Source organism: Centrocercus urophasianus, unplaced genomic scaffold (assembly GCF_019232065.1).
Source record: "Centrocercus urophasianus isolate 14NV4802_14NV808 unplaced genomic scaffold, USGS_Curo_1.0 seq_25, whole genome shotgun sequence".
Lineage (NCBI taxonomy): Eukaryota > Metazoa > Chordata > Aves > Galliformes > Phasianidae > Centrocercus > Centrocercus urophasianus.
In genome coordinates this window covers 11,018,798-11,033,223 of record NW_024884811.1, presented here as the reverse complement: position 1 = coordinate 11,033,223, position 14,426 = coordinate 11,018,798, and the positions used below count along the sequence as shown (strand labels likewise).

The 14,426-nt window shown below is 38.4% G+C and overlaps 1 long non-coding RNA gene across 3 annotated transcripts in view; it reads right to left on the bottom strand.

Moving 5' to 3' along the window:
* Positions 1-2,937: 2,937 nt before the first annotated feature.
* Positions 2,938-14,426, bottom strand: part of LOC122164161 — an 18,043-nt gene continuing 6,554 nt past the window's right edge. For 2 of the 3 annotated variants that reach the window (XR_006170141.1, XR_006170142.1), the window contains exons 3-4: positions 12,411-13,666; positions 2,938-5,076 (exon numbers count right to left, since the gene is read on the bottom strand). This is a non-coding gene — a long non-coding RNA (uncharacterized LOC122164161). The remainder of the gene's footprint in view (positions 5,077-12,410; positions 13,667-14,426) is intronic. The other variant, XR_006170143.1, reaches the window with a different exon arrangement.

The window sequence follows — 14,426 nt, the reverse complement described above, 5'->3', positions numbered from 1 at the left end:
GTTACTTTTGGCAGATTTCCTTATTAGTATAATATAAATGAAACATCAAATTGCTGTTCACTGCCAGACAATTTACTGTTTGGATAAAAAAGTTCAGAAAGTAATTAATCTTGCATTTTTAATTTGTACTTTGATTAGGCATCTGAGGCATTTTAGTAATGCTAGAGGTGGCAAGAAGACTGAGAACAAAGCATTGGCAAACCACAGACAGAACTTCTGGCATAAAGAATGGAATTTATGTTCCTATCAGGTGGGGCAAAGTTAGCACAGAGCCTGATAGAACAGTTTGTTCCCAGGAGCTTGGCTTCTGAATTTTGTTGGCCTATATAATGGGTCATTGGCATCAGAGCAGGTGAGGTACCGAAGTGAGGGCATCTGTGAGGGACATAGATCCAGCTACAGAGAACCCACAAAGCAGCCACATGAAGCAATCAGCACCCAGTCTGAACCAAAACTGAAGCTGAACTGATATGGAAACCCACAAAAGGAGCCAGGAACCTTGTACATCTCTTGGTGAACCAGTAACATGTGCACAGCAAGAGCAGGAGATGCTCCTGTTTGGAATTTGAGATCTGGCAATTTTACGTCCATATGAGCTTTATGGAATGCCAAAATTTGGGCAGTGGCCAGAACCTGGAGAAAGCCAAATATCCCAGAACACCAGGGGTCAAGATCCAGAACAAAAATGTCATGCTAATTGGAGGCACTGTAGCATAAACAGAAACACTATTAAATTATTCTGGAGCTTGAGAATAGGTTACAGGGTACTTATGGATATAGCCCATTGCAAAATTAGTCACTGGATACTTAGCACTTTCTAAGTTAGGTCCATTATCTCCTCCATCTGTGTATATGAAAGTCTTTGGCATCGGGCTGGTCTAGGTTACTGTGAGAGCTAAATGAACCATTAACCATAATAAATATGGAATGGTGCAAGAATACATTGTTTATTTCACAAAAAAACAGGGCATGATAACTCTTACAACTTTCTTGCTTTTTTATATGCCTCTATTCACTCCATGCATCTGGTGCCTTTTGATGATTCATTTTAATGTGTTCAGCACATGCTCATACACAGACTGAGATCGAGATAGAGAATCACTGCAGTGTGCATATCCAGGGATCTAAGCCCAATCAGTTTTTGACAGTAACAGAGTGACAAATGCTGTCAATAATTTATGATGTGAAAAAAATTTACCAAAAAATAATTAAATCCTGGAAAATTCTGAAAAAAGGTTTGGTGATGTAAGTAAAAGTCCCTCAAGCATGTATTTATTTCCCTTGAAGAATGTAGATGGTTTCAGTACTTAACGTCAAGTATACACATATGTTATGTGGTGATCCAAAGCTGTTACCACTCAGTGTGCATGGCTTTATCTCAATTTCCCTTCTACTATGATAATTTATGTCAGACGTATGATTTACTGTAGATTTATGACATACACCAGACTGTCATTCTTGACAACTAGATAGCCGAAGTAATCTCCAAAATATTTAGCGTCATACCTGGAACATTCACTGATGGTGGAGTAAGTTTTGCTGAAATGTATGCAATTCCTTGTATGTGTACGAAGTACATGTATTGATGAGGGATTCAGTGATGGAAAATAAAGTCTCCTGTTACGCCAAAGTACTACAGACTGGTTTTAGAGTCATTTTCACTCTTTTTTCTTTACCTTTAGAAGCACACATTACTTTTATTATATAGGCAGACAGACAGACAGACAGATAGATAGTTATGGCTAGAAGTACCACAACAGAAAAACAATGGTTTCCATTTAAATTGTTTTGCTTTTCAGTCAGCTTGTCTTACTCAAAAGCAACAGAAGACCCTTGAGTTCATTTATATTTCAAAGCCTAGTCACTCTTTGACATCTGTTTTGGTGGAAGTTTAAACTACTTTGCTGGCTTTGTTACTTTAACTAAATGTTTAAAGACAATTCAATAAAGTGCAGTTTCTTTGAGACAGGTACTATCATGTCAGTTTGAGGTAATCATGGCCATGCCTTCTTACATGTTTCTAATGCCATTTGATAGGTGTCATTGACTTTTATGAAAATCTTTGAGGCACTTCCTTATAGACTGTGTTTGGAATTACTGTACATATCTCTTTCCTGGCCTCTGGCTGAATCTTACAATGTAAATAGCTTCATATGGCTGGCACACAGAGGGATAAGGTGTGTATTACTAAAGCCAGTACTTCAAAGGGGTATGCATGGTTTCAACCAAAATTAAGAACAGGAGAGCCCTGTGTAGACACTTCTTTTTCTTTCTTTCAGTTTTTTTCCCTAATTCCTTCTTTAAATGAAGAATGTCTGGGTGAAGCTTTCTGAAGAATTATTCTGAATAATTTAAGTAAATTTATATGCCATCTTATTGGACTTTTTGTTTTGCTTTGAAATTGTTGCTATTGAGACATAAGAGCTTAGCAAACAAATTAGTGATGTCAGAACCTCTGAAATATATCCATTATTGAATTATCAGCATTTTGAACCATGAAAAAATACATAGTTGTTACTGACAATGAAATAAAATGCCTGACAAATACAACCATGAGAAAAAAAAAAAAAACATCTAAATGGAGTTTTTATAGATTGAAATTAATTCTGAAAACAATACAAAACACCGAAAAGCTGTGTACAGTTAAATGTCAAAGTTGCCACATTTAAAAATGCTACTGGAGTAACCTATATTCATTAATATCTTATTCCCTTCAAGAGGTAAGAACTGTCTTTGGATTCATGACATGAAGAAGCGCTTATAACACATAATGTGGTTTTATACACTGTGAATGTTGCTAGCAGAGTGAAAAGAAGCATTCTGTTATTTCTTTTCAGACAGGGACTAAAAACCACGAAACAGTAATTTTTTATTTTTTTTTTTAATTCTTCCATGGCAGCTAAAGAAATTCAACTGTTGCAAATGAATTGCACTTAAACTCATTAACATTGAATTTGATCTGTAAGCACCAGTATAATGGATGTACCCGAAATGTTCTTACGGTTATTTGTCATAAATGATTGGGGGGTTTTTTTTGTTGTTTTTTTTTGCTTGGACAAGACCCAATTCACAGTTCAGAGTGGCCTGAAGACCGGGCTAAAGGAAAAAACCATGCTGCAACAAAGAAATGACAGGCACTAAAAAATATTTTCAACTTTCTTCTTTAGTTCATACCAGCATATTTAATGCCAAACGTATATGTGACAGGATTTTGTCCAAAACTATTCATTTAATAGCTTTCCCCTTCTCTTTCCTTCTTCCAGTTTACAATTTGTGTACCACCCCTGGGCTTATGAGGTTACTGACAAAAAATATCAGTTTATACTTTTAATGAAAAAGTAGAAGGCTTTTGGTACAGAAGCCTCTGTGTTTGTAGGGGAAAAGAAAACCACCACACATAGCCAGTTCATGAGTTATCTGTTGAGTTAAAGAAAACAGCCTACAATGGCTTTTGTTCTACATGCATACAGGACATGGATAAACCTAATTCTCCACATGAACGAATACAGCATTTTACAACTGAGTTTTGTAGGGCCATTTAATTTAAGCTACAATTGCACAGAGACAAGACTATGCACTAACTTCCAGACAGCAATACTTCTTGACTAAAAGCAATTTATTGGATAAAAATATTGCAATGATATTTTTATCTTAAGGCTAGTACATACTCTTATTTCTACTAAATGTAATTAAAGCAAAACAAAAACAGCAACAACAAAAAACCTGCATTTTTCTGTAATAGAATTGTGTGCAGAACATCAAATCAAGTAAACAATTATGAAGTGACAAGAAAAATAACAATGTTCTGCTTATTTTTACAGAGGAAAGTCCTAAAATACCATTTTCAAATTATGCATCATAAAGCATCTGACAGTTGTTGAATTATTTTTTTTTTTTTTGTATTCCTGAGAATAAAGAAAATATGGTTACATGTTGCTGAAAGCACATGCTGCTTTAATCTTCCATATGCAGTTTAAGATAAATCATCTTCAGTTTCATCCTGTAGCCTGATCTTCTTCTGCACCAAAGCATTGCTAGCCTAATAGTTGGTACTTCTAAAAAGCAATAAAAATGTAATTATAACATTATAAAAATGTAAATATAACATGTTTTAGTAAAGAAAAGTAAGTCTTGGTTATAAGAATAAATATTGTAAGGAACACCTGTCAAGAAAAAGTGGAAAGATGCTGCAATCTATTCATACTTCTTTTCTATCAGTAACACTAAATCTAAAATACTGCAAATCACTGTTAACATCCAAGAAAACACTAGTGAATCTCACAGTTTGCTGAATTAGTTTTTGTTCCAGATATGTATGTGAAAATTTTACTTCCAAAACAAATAAATTAAATAAGAAAGACCTGAATTATGAATATTAGTGTGTTTTCTATCTTTTAAAGTTCAAATTTGGCCACATATTTCTTTATTATATTTTGGCCCTTTCACTGTGTGCATCAGAGTTTCCACTAGTTCTCAGCTCTCCCAATGATGATCCTTTGTTAAACAGTAAAAATACAGCTTACTGCTATTTTCAGTTAAGCCTTGAATTGTATTTTGAGTTGACTTGACAATGCTCTTTTCTACTCAACCATAAGCTCCTTTCTCCTTCATTTTGTGCCAGGCAGCCAATGATTTTCCAATATCTTCCAATAGCCTGATTAATTCTATCTGTAATTTATCTCCAGCCACCTGCACTAATATAGTATTTAATGTCAGGCAACTTAAGTCTGAAGGTCCTGAATGGCTGAAGTATGTTTTTGGTGGGTTTTCAGTGCTTACCTTTCCATCTTCATAGTCCAGAACTGAATTTTTGGTGAACCTGCCCTGTGAGGAGATCTTTTCCCTAACAGGTTTACATCCTGCTCAATTTAACACAGAGATACAAGTTCAGTAAGACATGCATGATGTTTAATAATTTCTACTACTTACTTTAGTTACTTTCATTTAGTTTAGTCTTAGTCAAGAACATTACTATTTGTGCTCAAACCACTGGCAAAATCTTGACAGGAATGAAGTGTCCTCATCCAGTTCCAGCCTTGTCTTCTGGGTAGCCAGGAGAAAATTGAAAATGGACAACTGAAAATTTAATTGAAAATAACAGCTAGAAGTGGAAAAGACTCTACAAGGAGAGAAGATTCCGAACTTCCTGAGATCAGTATAAGAGAGCAACCAAACATATAATTCAATATTTGAAGTTCTCTTCTGGTTGTTTGCTCACAGGGACATAAAACTGATTTTTCTATCATGTACTTTTGTTTTCCACCTCATAATATTCCAAGAAGAATAACCTGTTAAGTGACTGTATAGCTAAATTACCCATTTTCACATTCGTTAATTAATGCAATAGTGCAGGCCTTTGCCCAGCTCCCTTTATATGGTTTCTACAAATGTGCAGTACAATACTGTACTAGTTTGGATTAGTTTCTTTCCTCCTCATACTTGAAGAAGTGTGTAATAAGAACTATATATAGGAATACTTTATTGTATGAAGCAAGCTAAAAGTAGCAGAATTCCCACCCTAGTCAGAGCAAGCCAACAATTGCAGCATTAGCTTTGGCACAATAAAGAGGATACATAAGAGCTTTCCCTAAAAAATAATTCCTTGACAAGCATTTATCGTGGTGAATTTGAGAGTGATTTCCATTATGCTTCTGTGTGTAAGATAAAATGGCAGTTGTTTTCTATGCTGAACTTTGTTCACAGACCCAGACCTTTTAACCTGTGCATTCAGGAATGCAGAGATTTTTCTAATTTTTCAAGTCACTGAGTATTTTATGTCACAATTACAGAGGTGCAGGTTGACATACGTATTTCAGCTCACTGCCCATAGGATATTGTTGATGTCATGAGGAAAAGGCAGGTGTTTTGCACTTTTTCATTGAAACAGCTCTCAGTAGGTTGGTCCAGTTACAAACATTCTTCAATGCCTATTTTGTTAATATTTCAGATTCCAAGATTACCAAGCATAATTTGTAATGTCTGCACACTCAAGAGAAATCCCAGGCAACGTAATTTAGTTCTCAAATTTTCTCTGAAAAATTTCTTGGTTTATACTTCTTTACAAAAATAATTAAACAAACATTAGATTGCCTTTGAGCCCTTTCTGGATCCCTGTTTTGCAGACATGTTCCTTTTCCAATTGCCACCTCAGAATGAGACTTGCAATCTTATTGCAAGGGGTGAAAAAATACATGTACATAATAATTCCTGCTGCCTGCATATATATGAACAGCAAATAAATACAGGATATCTGTATTATACAGATCTGCTCATATTTGATTCTGTCAAATGATTCTGTAAGGAGCTTATGTCTTGTAGCACTCATGGCAGTGATACAGTTGCATGCCTACGGCACCATATCTCATCTGGACAAGATGCAACAAAGATGTCTGGTCTACTTTGAAATCATTAGAGATCACTGTTTGAAAGAGAATCAAATATTGAGCATTATGCCTAATAGCTTGGTTAGCTTGTAACTGGTACTTCCAGATGCTCACACACATGCAAGCACACAAAAACAAGCATACTTTTGGATTTCACATTTAAATACTGCTTTAAAAACACAGTACACTTTAAGGGCTAAATATTACAGTTACTATGATTAATACAAAATTTTGATATTCTTCCAAATAAAAAAGTTTCTGCAGAAATGTAAAATTTTCCAGGTTTTTCTTTTTTCAGTCATAGTGCTTTGGGGCCAAAGGGGACCATTAGATCATCCAGATTCATCTCCTGTATGTCACAGACCATTAAATTTCATTCAGTTACCCTTGTATTAAGCGCAACAACTTGTGTTTGAGTAAATTACAACTTGAATATGTCTCCATCCAGGCATTTCCATCTGGATGGTGTGACAAGGCCTTTCCTCTATACCTTGTGGTCCCATATTTCCTATAGAAGTCTTCCTGCTGCCTAAAAGTTCCTCTCCACAGTTATTTCCTCCATTGGTTCAGACTAAATTCAGAACTCCTACCAGCTGCTTGGTCCAGAAATTTTGAGTTACTTCCCTTTACATATTCTGATCCTACATTCAGGTCTTTAGCTTTACTCATGACAGACATGCACTTTAGGATCCCAGTGTGCTTCAAAGCAATTTTACGCTGTCCTCCATTCTTCTGACCTCTTTCCTGGCCTATTCATTGAATATTTGTCTTTGTATCTTGGAGAAATATGGGGCAGTGCTTTGGCATTGAGCTAGGAATCCAGTGAAATCTGTATTGTAGGTATTCACTAGGACTCTGCAACAGTGTCTGTGTTACTGGACCGGTGATCTTGCTGCCCACTATAAGATACAGAAAGAGGGTGAATGACTGTTGAACAGCATTGTGGTTTCTTCTGCTTTCTATTCCCTGTTGCATTATTTCCTCCTTGCAACAAATGCTTATCACTTTGTTATTTCCTGAATTTTTTGAAAGGTATTCCCCACAGACAAACCAAAGATAGACAGTCTGGCTTGTTCTGTCACCCTTCTTGATGCTGCAGCAGGTTGTGTACATATCTGTCAAAGAAACACCCCAAACATGGAGTGTTTCCCCCTCTTCATGTATTGGTTAGCAAGTTATGTATTGGTTAATGAGATCTACATGTATAAAGATCCCTGAAGCCACAGTGCAAAATCAATATAAAGCAAACACCATTTAGAAAGCTAAATGAAATACTCGGGGTCTGATTTTAGCATTTAAGGGAACAATAGGTCAAATGCAATCATCTGCTTTTCAGATGATAGTTTCCATTTTACCAAATAAGTCTCTATCAAGGCTGGCAAAAGCTTCTGTATTAGGGGGTGAGGGAATGAAGAGAGAAAAGCAAGGAAGGTATATGACCTTATTTTACCTTTTCTGACAAAAGCAGGTAACACTGCTAATTTAGGGAGAGGATCCCACAGGCCACCAAATGTTCTTTCCTGAGATGACCTGCAGCTTTTCTCTTTCAGAATGTCTCTCACTGCTAATTTTATTATCTTGACAAAGCCCTGAGTGCTCATCATTGCTTCAGAGATGGAAGAGCTTCACGTTCACTACAGTACAAAGAGTTATCACAAAGTTACTTGCTTCTAAATAAGGAGATATGCTGAAGAGCAGCTGTGAAGACATGCTCCATATTGCTGGTGCTACAACTGTATGTAAGGCAGGGAGGAAATCAGAGTAGCACAACACAGCCCAGTGAAGTCATATTTTGTCTGCACAAAATGATAGACAACACTAAAATCATGTAGGATTAAGCTGAATTCTTGGTCATAGCTTAGCTATTTGCTAATTAGCTAATTGCTGTCCCTCCCATCTGTGTGCTTAACTAGCAGATCACCAGTTATGAATTGCTCACAAAATAAAATATAAAATAAGCATTACAGGTTTCAAGTAATCAGTACTGGTAGATGCTGCTTGAGAAAAGACAAAAGTTCTGTGAAAAGATGGGAATGTTGGATATTTTGCTATCTCCGAAGTACTGGGGTTAGCTATGAAATTTAGTGTGTGTTACATAGCATTTGAGTTCACTGATATTAAGAAGCCAGTAATGCCTTATGTCCTTTGACCCTTCTTTTGGAGACATGGATGACTTTGAGTACTTCACCCAATTTTCATGGCACCAAGACAAAGAAATCCAATGTCAAGCACAAGATATCAGTATGTTAGCTTGATGTCTATGCTAAAATAGCCATCTATGAAACCACAGTCCTCCAATCCCCTAATTTGCTGTAGTCTCTAGCAATAGGACTAAGGGGAATGGCCTCAAGTTACAGCAGGGGAGGTTGGGTGTTAAATAAATTGCTTCTCTGAAAGAGTGGGCAAATGCTGGAATGAGCTGCCCAGAAAGGTGTTGGAATCACCATCCCTAAAGGTGTTCAAGAAATGTTTAGATGTGGTACTAAGGGAAAACAGTGCAGGAATATTGGTGGTGATTGGACTGGATAATGTTAGAGATCTTTTCCAATCCTAGTGTGCTTCATGATTATCTTAGAAGATTTTGTCCTTTCTGGAGGGAGGTAATAGTTTTAAATTAATCCACAATGTATAGAGTTGTAACAATTTAAATATCTAACAATAAAAATTTATATGGCCATGGAATTACTGGAAACATACTATACTACTTCTCTTAATGCAGAATTTATTTATTTTTTATTTCTAACAGCATTATTAGCTCCTCTCATCATATTGCTTGGTCAGAATATTCAGGATATCATTGCTGAAAAGAGCAATAGATGGGGTTGATCATTCCAATTTAAGAAACAGTTTATTGTATTGTCTTTCTCCAATTATTGCTAGGATTCGTTTACATTCAAAAATGTACATATATATATATATATACTTTTTTTTTTTTTTTTTCTCAGTTCGTTTTGGCACTTCTGTATCTGAGTGTCAGCCAGCATCAGTCTCTGGCATGGTGCTCTTGAACCATTCTCCAAAATAAACACAGCAGATGTCAGTCAGGTGTTTTTCTACCCATGTCCAAACACTTGCCAAGAAATACATTTTTATTTTAGACCTATATCTTAATTATCTAAAGAATTTGTCATCTAAATTAGATATCCTATCTAAATGAAGGAATCGTGAAATATGCACCCCAGGCATACAGGGGTGGCCAGCAGGGAGCGCAGTGGCCCAGGACTGGAGTAAACAGGCCGGGCAAACATCGCCTGGCACCTCAGAACGTCATGGCACTGCACTTGGCACAGGAGTTTCCCACAGAGCAGGCGAGCACGGACATGCTCTTCTCATCCAGGGCCACGAGGGAAAGAGATTGCCGTCAATAGCAACATGGTGACCACCTGATGTGGCAGACCGACAGGTGGAAAAACAGATGGCACCCACAACCTCTCTGGGCTGACACACACATCTGGATGGATCTCATGAAGAGTGAGAGCTGCCCGGGCGTTTGGCTGCGGGGAGCTCCAGAACCTGGAAGTCCCTCTGTGGCCTGAGGGAGGAGAAGGAGCAGAGGGCTCTAAGAGGTGTTGGTGTGTCCTGTTCAACAAACTTCTTGAGCAGATGGCCAGGCTGCAGGAAGAAATCACCAAGATGAGAGGCAACAGGGAATCAGAGAGGGAGGCAGATAGAAGTAGGTCTGAACTGACACATGCCAACCTGCAGTTCCCTCCTAAGTCCCTGAGTCCCTGCTTGGGGTAGAAGTTAACCAGTTTCCCATCTGGAAGATAAAGGACATGATAACACGCAAAGTGAAGGGGGATGGATCCTCATCTGCTCAAGCAGAAGGAGGTATCTTCTGTCTAGTCCTGCAGCTCCCCAGGGCAACTGATACAAGGATGTAGGGTTGAAAACAGAAGAGGGACAGCATAGCAGACAGAGCCCAGGAAACAGCAAGCATACTTAGCAAGGCCATCCAAAGAATTGTATTAAAACTACCATAAACAAAAAAGGGTGAGGAGTCTTAGTAACTGGGGACTTCTTGCTGGGAGGCACTAAGGCCCTCATTTGCCACCCAGATAACCTCTCCTGAGAGGTTTGCTGTCTTTAGCGGCACATGTCAGAGGTGTTAAGAAGACTCTACCACATTTGATGAAAAGACTACTACCCACTCACTATCATTCAGATAGGGTCACAGGAGACTGCAACAAGGAAATTACATTAATACGGACTTTGCATCCCTTGGAAAAACTCTGAAGGGTTAAGGAGTGCAAGTAGTGTTCTCGTCTGTCCTTTCGACTGATGGCTGGGACCTGGAAAGAAGGAAGGAGAATGGGTCAGGTAAATTACTGACAGAGGGGATGGTGCCCGGATCAAGGTTTTGCGTACTGTGATCTTGGGCAGGCCTTAGAGAGCCTGGGTATGCAGGTGTCAGATGGAATGCAACTGAGCAGGTGGGGCAAAAGTGTTCTGGAACAAGCCAGCTGGATTGATTATCCAGCTTTAAACTAGATTTGATGGGGGGAAGGAGATGAAATTCTTCATGACAGAGAAGAGCCAGGGAATGCTGTCATTTTAGGAAGAACCTCTCTATTGTCCCATAGGATCTTATGAGGACTCCTCAGAAAAGATAGCATTGCCCATAGCCCAACTGAAATCTTATTTCATCCCTCCAAGGATACCTGCACCCTCTGTACCCTACCTGTACACTATTGCACACAGCACGAGAAATAAACAGGAAGAACGAGAGACCTGTGTGCAGTCACAGAGCCGTGAGCTCATTCTGATCATGGAAACATGATGGGGCAGCTCACATGACAGCAATGCTGTCATGGATAGCCATGTCCTCTTCAGGAAAGACAGGCCTGCAAGGTGAGGTGATGGAATTGCTCTCTACATAAGAGAGAAACTAGAATGTCGCATCAAGCTCCAGCTGGGAGCAAAAGATGAACAAGTGGAGAGCATGTGGGTAAGAATTAAGGGATGAGCTAACATAGGTGACACTGTCGTGGATGTATACAAGCCACCTGATCAGGATGAGGAAGTTGAAGAGGCCAACCAGCTGGAAGTAGCCCTGCAATTTCAGGTACTAGTTCTTACAGGGGACTTTAATCATTCTGAAATTTGTGTGATAACAATATAGGCAGGCATACATTACTGTCCAGGAGGTTTCTGCAGTGTGTTAAAAATGACTTTCTGGTGCAGGTGGTGGTGGAGCTGACAAGGACGGGTGTGCTACTTAACACTATTCTTACTAACAAGGGAAAGCTGGTTGGGAATGTGAAGGTTTAGGGCAGTTTGTGATGCAGAGATCATGAGATGACAGAATTTAGAATACTGTGTAAAAGAAGCTAAGCAATAAGCAGAATTTCTATCCTGGACTTCAGGAGAGCCTACTTTGCCCCCTTCAAAGACCTACTTGAAGATATCCCATGGGCTAGACTGTTAGAAGGTAATGAGTCCCATTATAGCTGGTTTTTTTAATGTATGTCAACAGTAAAAGAAAAACTATGGAAAATGTGGGTCCCCTATTAAATGACACAGGTGCCCTGGTTACAGCAGATGCTGAGAAAGCAGAGATTCTGAATACCTTGTTTGCTTCAGTCTTTACTACAAAGTCTGCCCCTCAAGAATCCTGGACCCTGGAGGTAATAACCCAGGACCCTGGGTGTGGTCTTGGTCAGTGATGTGAATGAAGAGATAAGAGTTCTCCCTCAGCAAGTTTGCTGTTGATTGAAAGCTGACCTGTCTGGACACCTATCTGTGCAACTTATTACAGGGAGCCTACTTTGGCAGAGGGGTTGGACTTGATGATCTCTTGAGGCCTCTTCCAACCCCTGCAATTCTGTGATTCTGTAACATCTAATTTGGGAAATTTGACTCTGTATCCGAGCTACCTGCATTCAAGCCAATCCTACCCAGTCCTTACTTTTTCATGGTGAAGTGCTAAGCTTTCTAACTGCCATGGTTATGTTCCAGCATCTGTCTTAGCAGGCATTATCTCAAAAAACACTTACAGATCCCCCTGCATGGCAATGCTGGCCTTACCTTTGCAGAGTTCAGAAAGATCTGAAGCAGAGCATCCTTCTGAGTTACACTGAAGGTGAGAAGAGTACTCTCTCACAAAGGTCTCTTCGACTACTATTCAAAACAGCATGTTAATCTGCCCATGTTGCTGCTCACTTGCATTGATCTTAAGGTTATTTTATCTAAGTATAGACACTAGAGAAGAAAATAAGAGATCTTAGTGAATTATAAATGAATTATAGTCCTTTGTGGTTCATATATTCACAAAACAATATTCTTGCTTGCTAATGCTGAGCTATTGTGCATGCAATTGTTCACAGCAATTAGGTTTGATCACTACAAGTTTGGCTTGCTGCTGTCACAAGTTTCTCACTGTGCAAATGTAGCTGATTCAGCAGTATACAGGAAGACTTACCCCCTTGATTTTTTAACAGATATACGATAATCAGGTTTTCCCAGACACTGTGTGCTTTGCATAGTTGCTTATCTTTATGAACAGCACTGTGTACCAACAAACTATTATATGCTAATTCTCCATATTCTTCATTTAGAAATATACAACAGCCCTTCTTATTCATGGTGGTTACACAATATTGCAGCATTATGTTCTACAATTTCTTAATATGCTTTTTGATGCATTTCTTGCACCGAGGGCAACAGCAGTTCACAGCAAGTTTTACTTTATTTATTTAGTCAGGATTACTGAGAAATTAGTCCTTAGGCCCCAGACACATAGTTCTCAGCAAGATTTGGGCCAGGTTATCACTACTGTAGCCTTAGCAAAAGTAACTTCTGGACCTATCTATGCTCATGCCTGAGAACCTTCCAGCCACTAAAGCCACCTGGGATCAAATGACTTGAGTCTATGACAGTAATATGCCTTTTCTTTGAAAACACATTGGCTGCATGCAAACTGCCTATTGGAATCTGTCCCTGGATCATCCAACTCATGAAAAGTACCTAGGGATAGCTGGAAGGAGCATGAGGTGCATGGGCCAGGTCTGTGGCTGTGACTGCTGCAGGAGTTTGCTGCCATAATTGACTCTACTGGTGTCTGAGTATGTTTTGCATGTGCCACAGATGTGCCAGCCTATACACAGCCACCACGCATGTCTACAACAGAAGAAGACAAGTCTCTCCTGTAGTGACTTGCTCTTGCCATCTAGGTCACCTCTGGTCTGATCCGATGGCTGTAAAAGTCACTGACTAAAAGGTCACTGACTCCAATGGACTTTAACTCCAGCGCAGGGTTCTCTGGGATTTCAGATGTGTCTGATCTGCATGCAAACGTAGACAGATAAATGTCAAAAAGTGAAATTTCCTACTGACAGAAATCATTAAAAGACAAAGCCCCTGAATATATGTTATTTACACATATAAGTATTTCATATGTCAGCACTGCACAGTAGTTAAACATTCAGATGAAACGAATTTGTGACAGAACTTATTTTAGTACAGTCTTTTTTCACCACAGTGACTTTGTTCTTTAATTTACAGGTATGAGTCTACAGGATGATTTTCAAATGTGATCCTGGAGTTTTATATTTGATTTTTACTGCAGTTTAAGTGCCAAATCAAAATTATCATGTTTAATTTACTTTATTCTCAGTGGTTTTGCTTAGATTTATGAATTACCTTGGATTAATTACTATATAGCATTCTGTTTTTATAGTGTAATTGGGTGTGTCTAAGTGCATTCCATTTTATGACTTGCTTTAGGGTATATTTTGGATGAACTATATAATATAAAATACATTTGGTGTTATGTTTTATATAATGCCAGAGAAAGCACAGAAAGTGCATTTTAGTTTCTAGGTTTATTGGTTCCTTGTCTGCAAAACTTTGGAGGACATACCTTCTTATTTTCAGTTTTTCTCAAATTATTCTGAGTCTTTTCCATTTCCAATTTTCACAGTAACTGTTGAATTATTGAATCTTTTTGTCAATAATTATTTTCAGTCAGAACAAAATTAATAGTCTACAGGGAATGATAGTATGAAATCTGTAAATATAGGTGTCACACCTTCTAACACTATT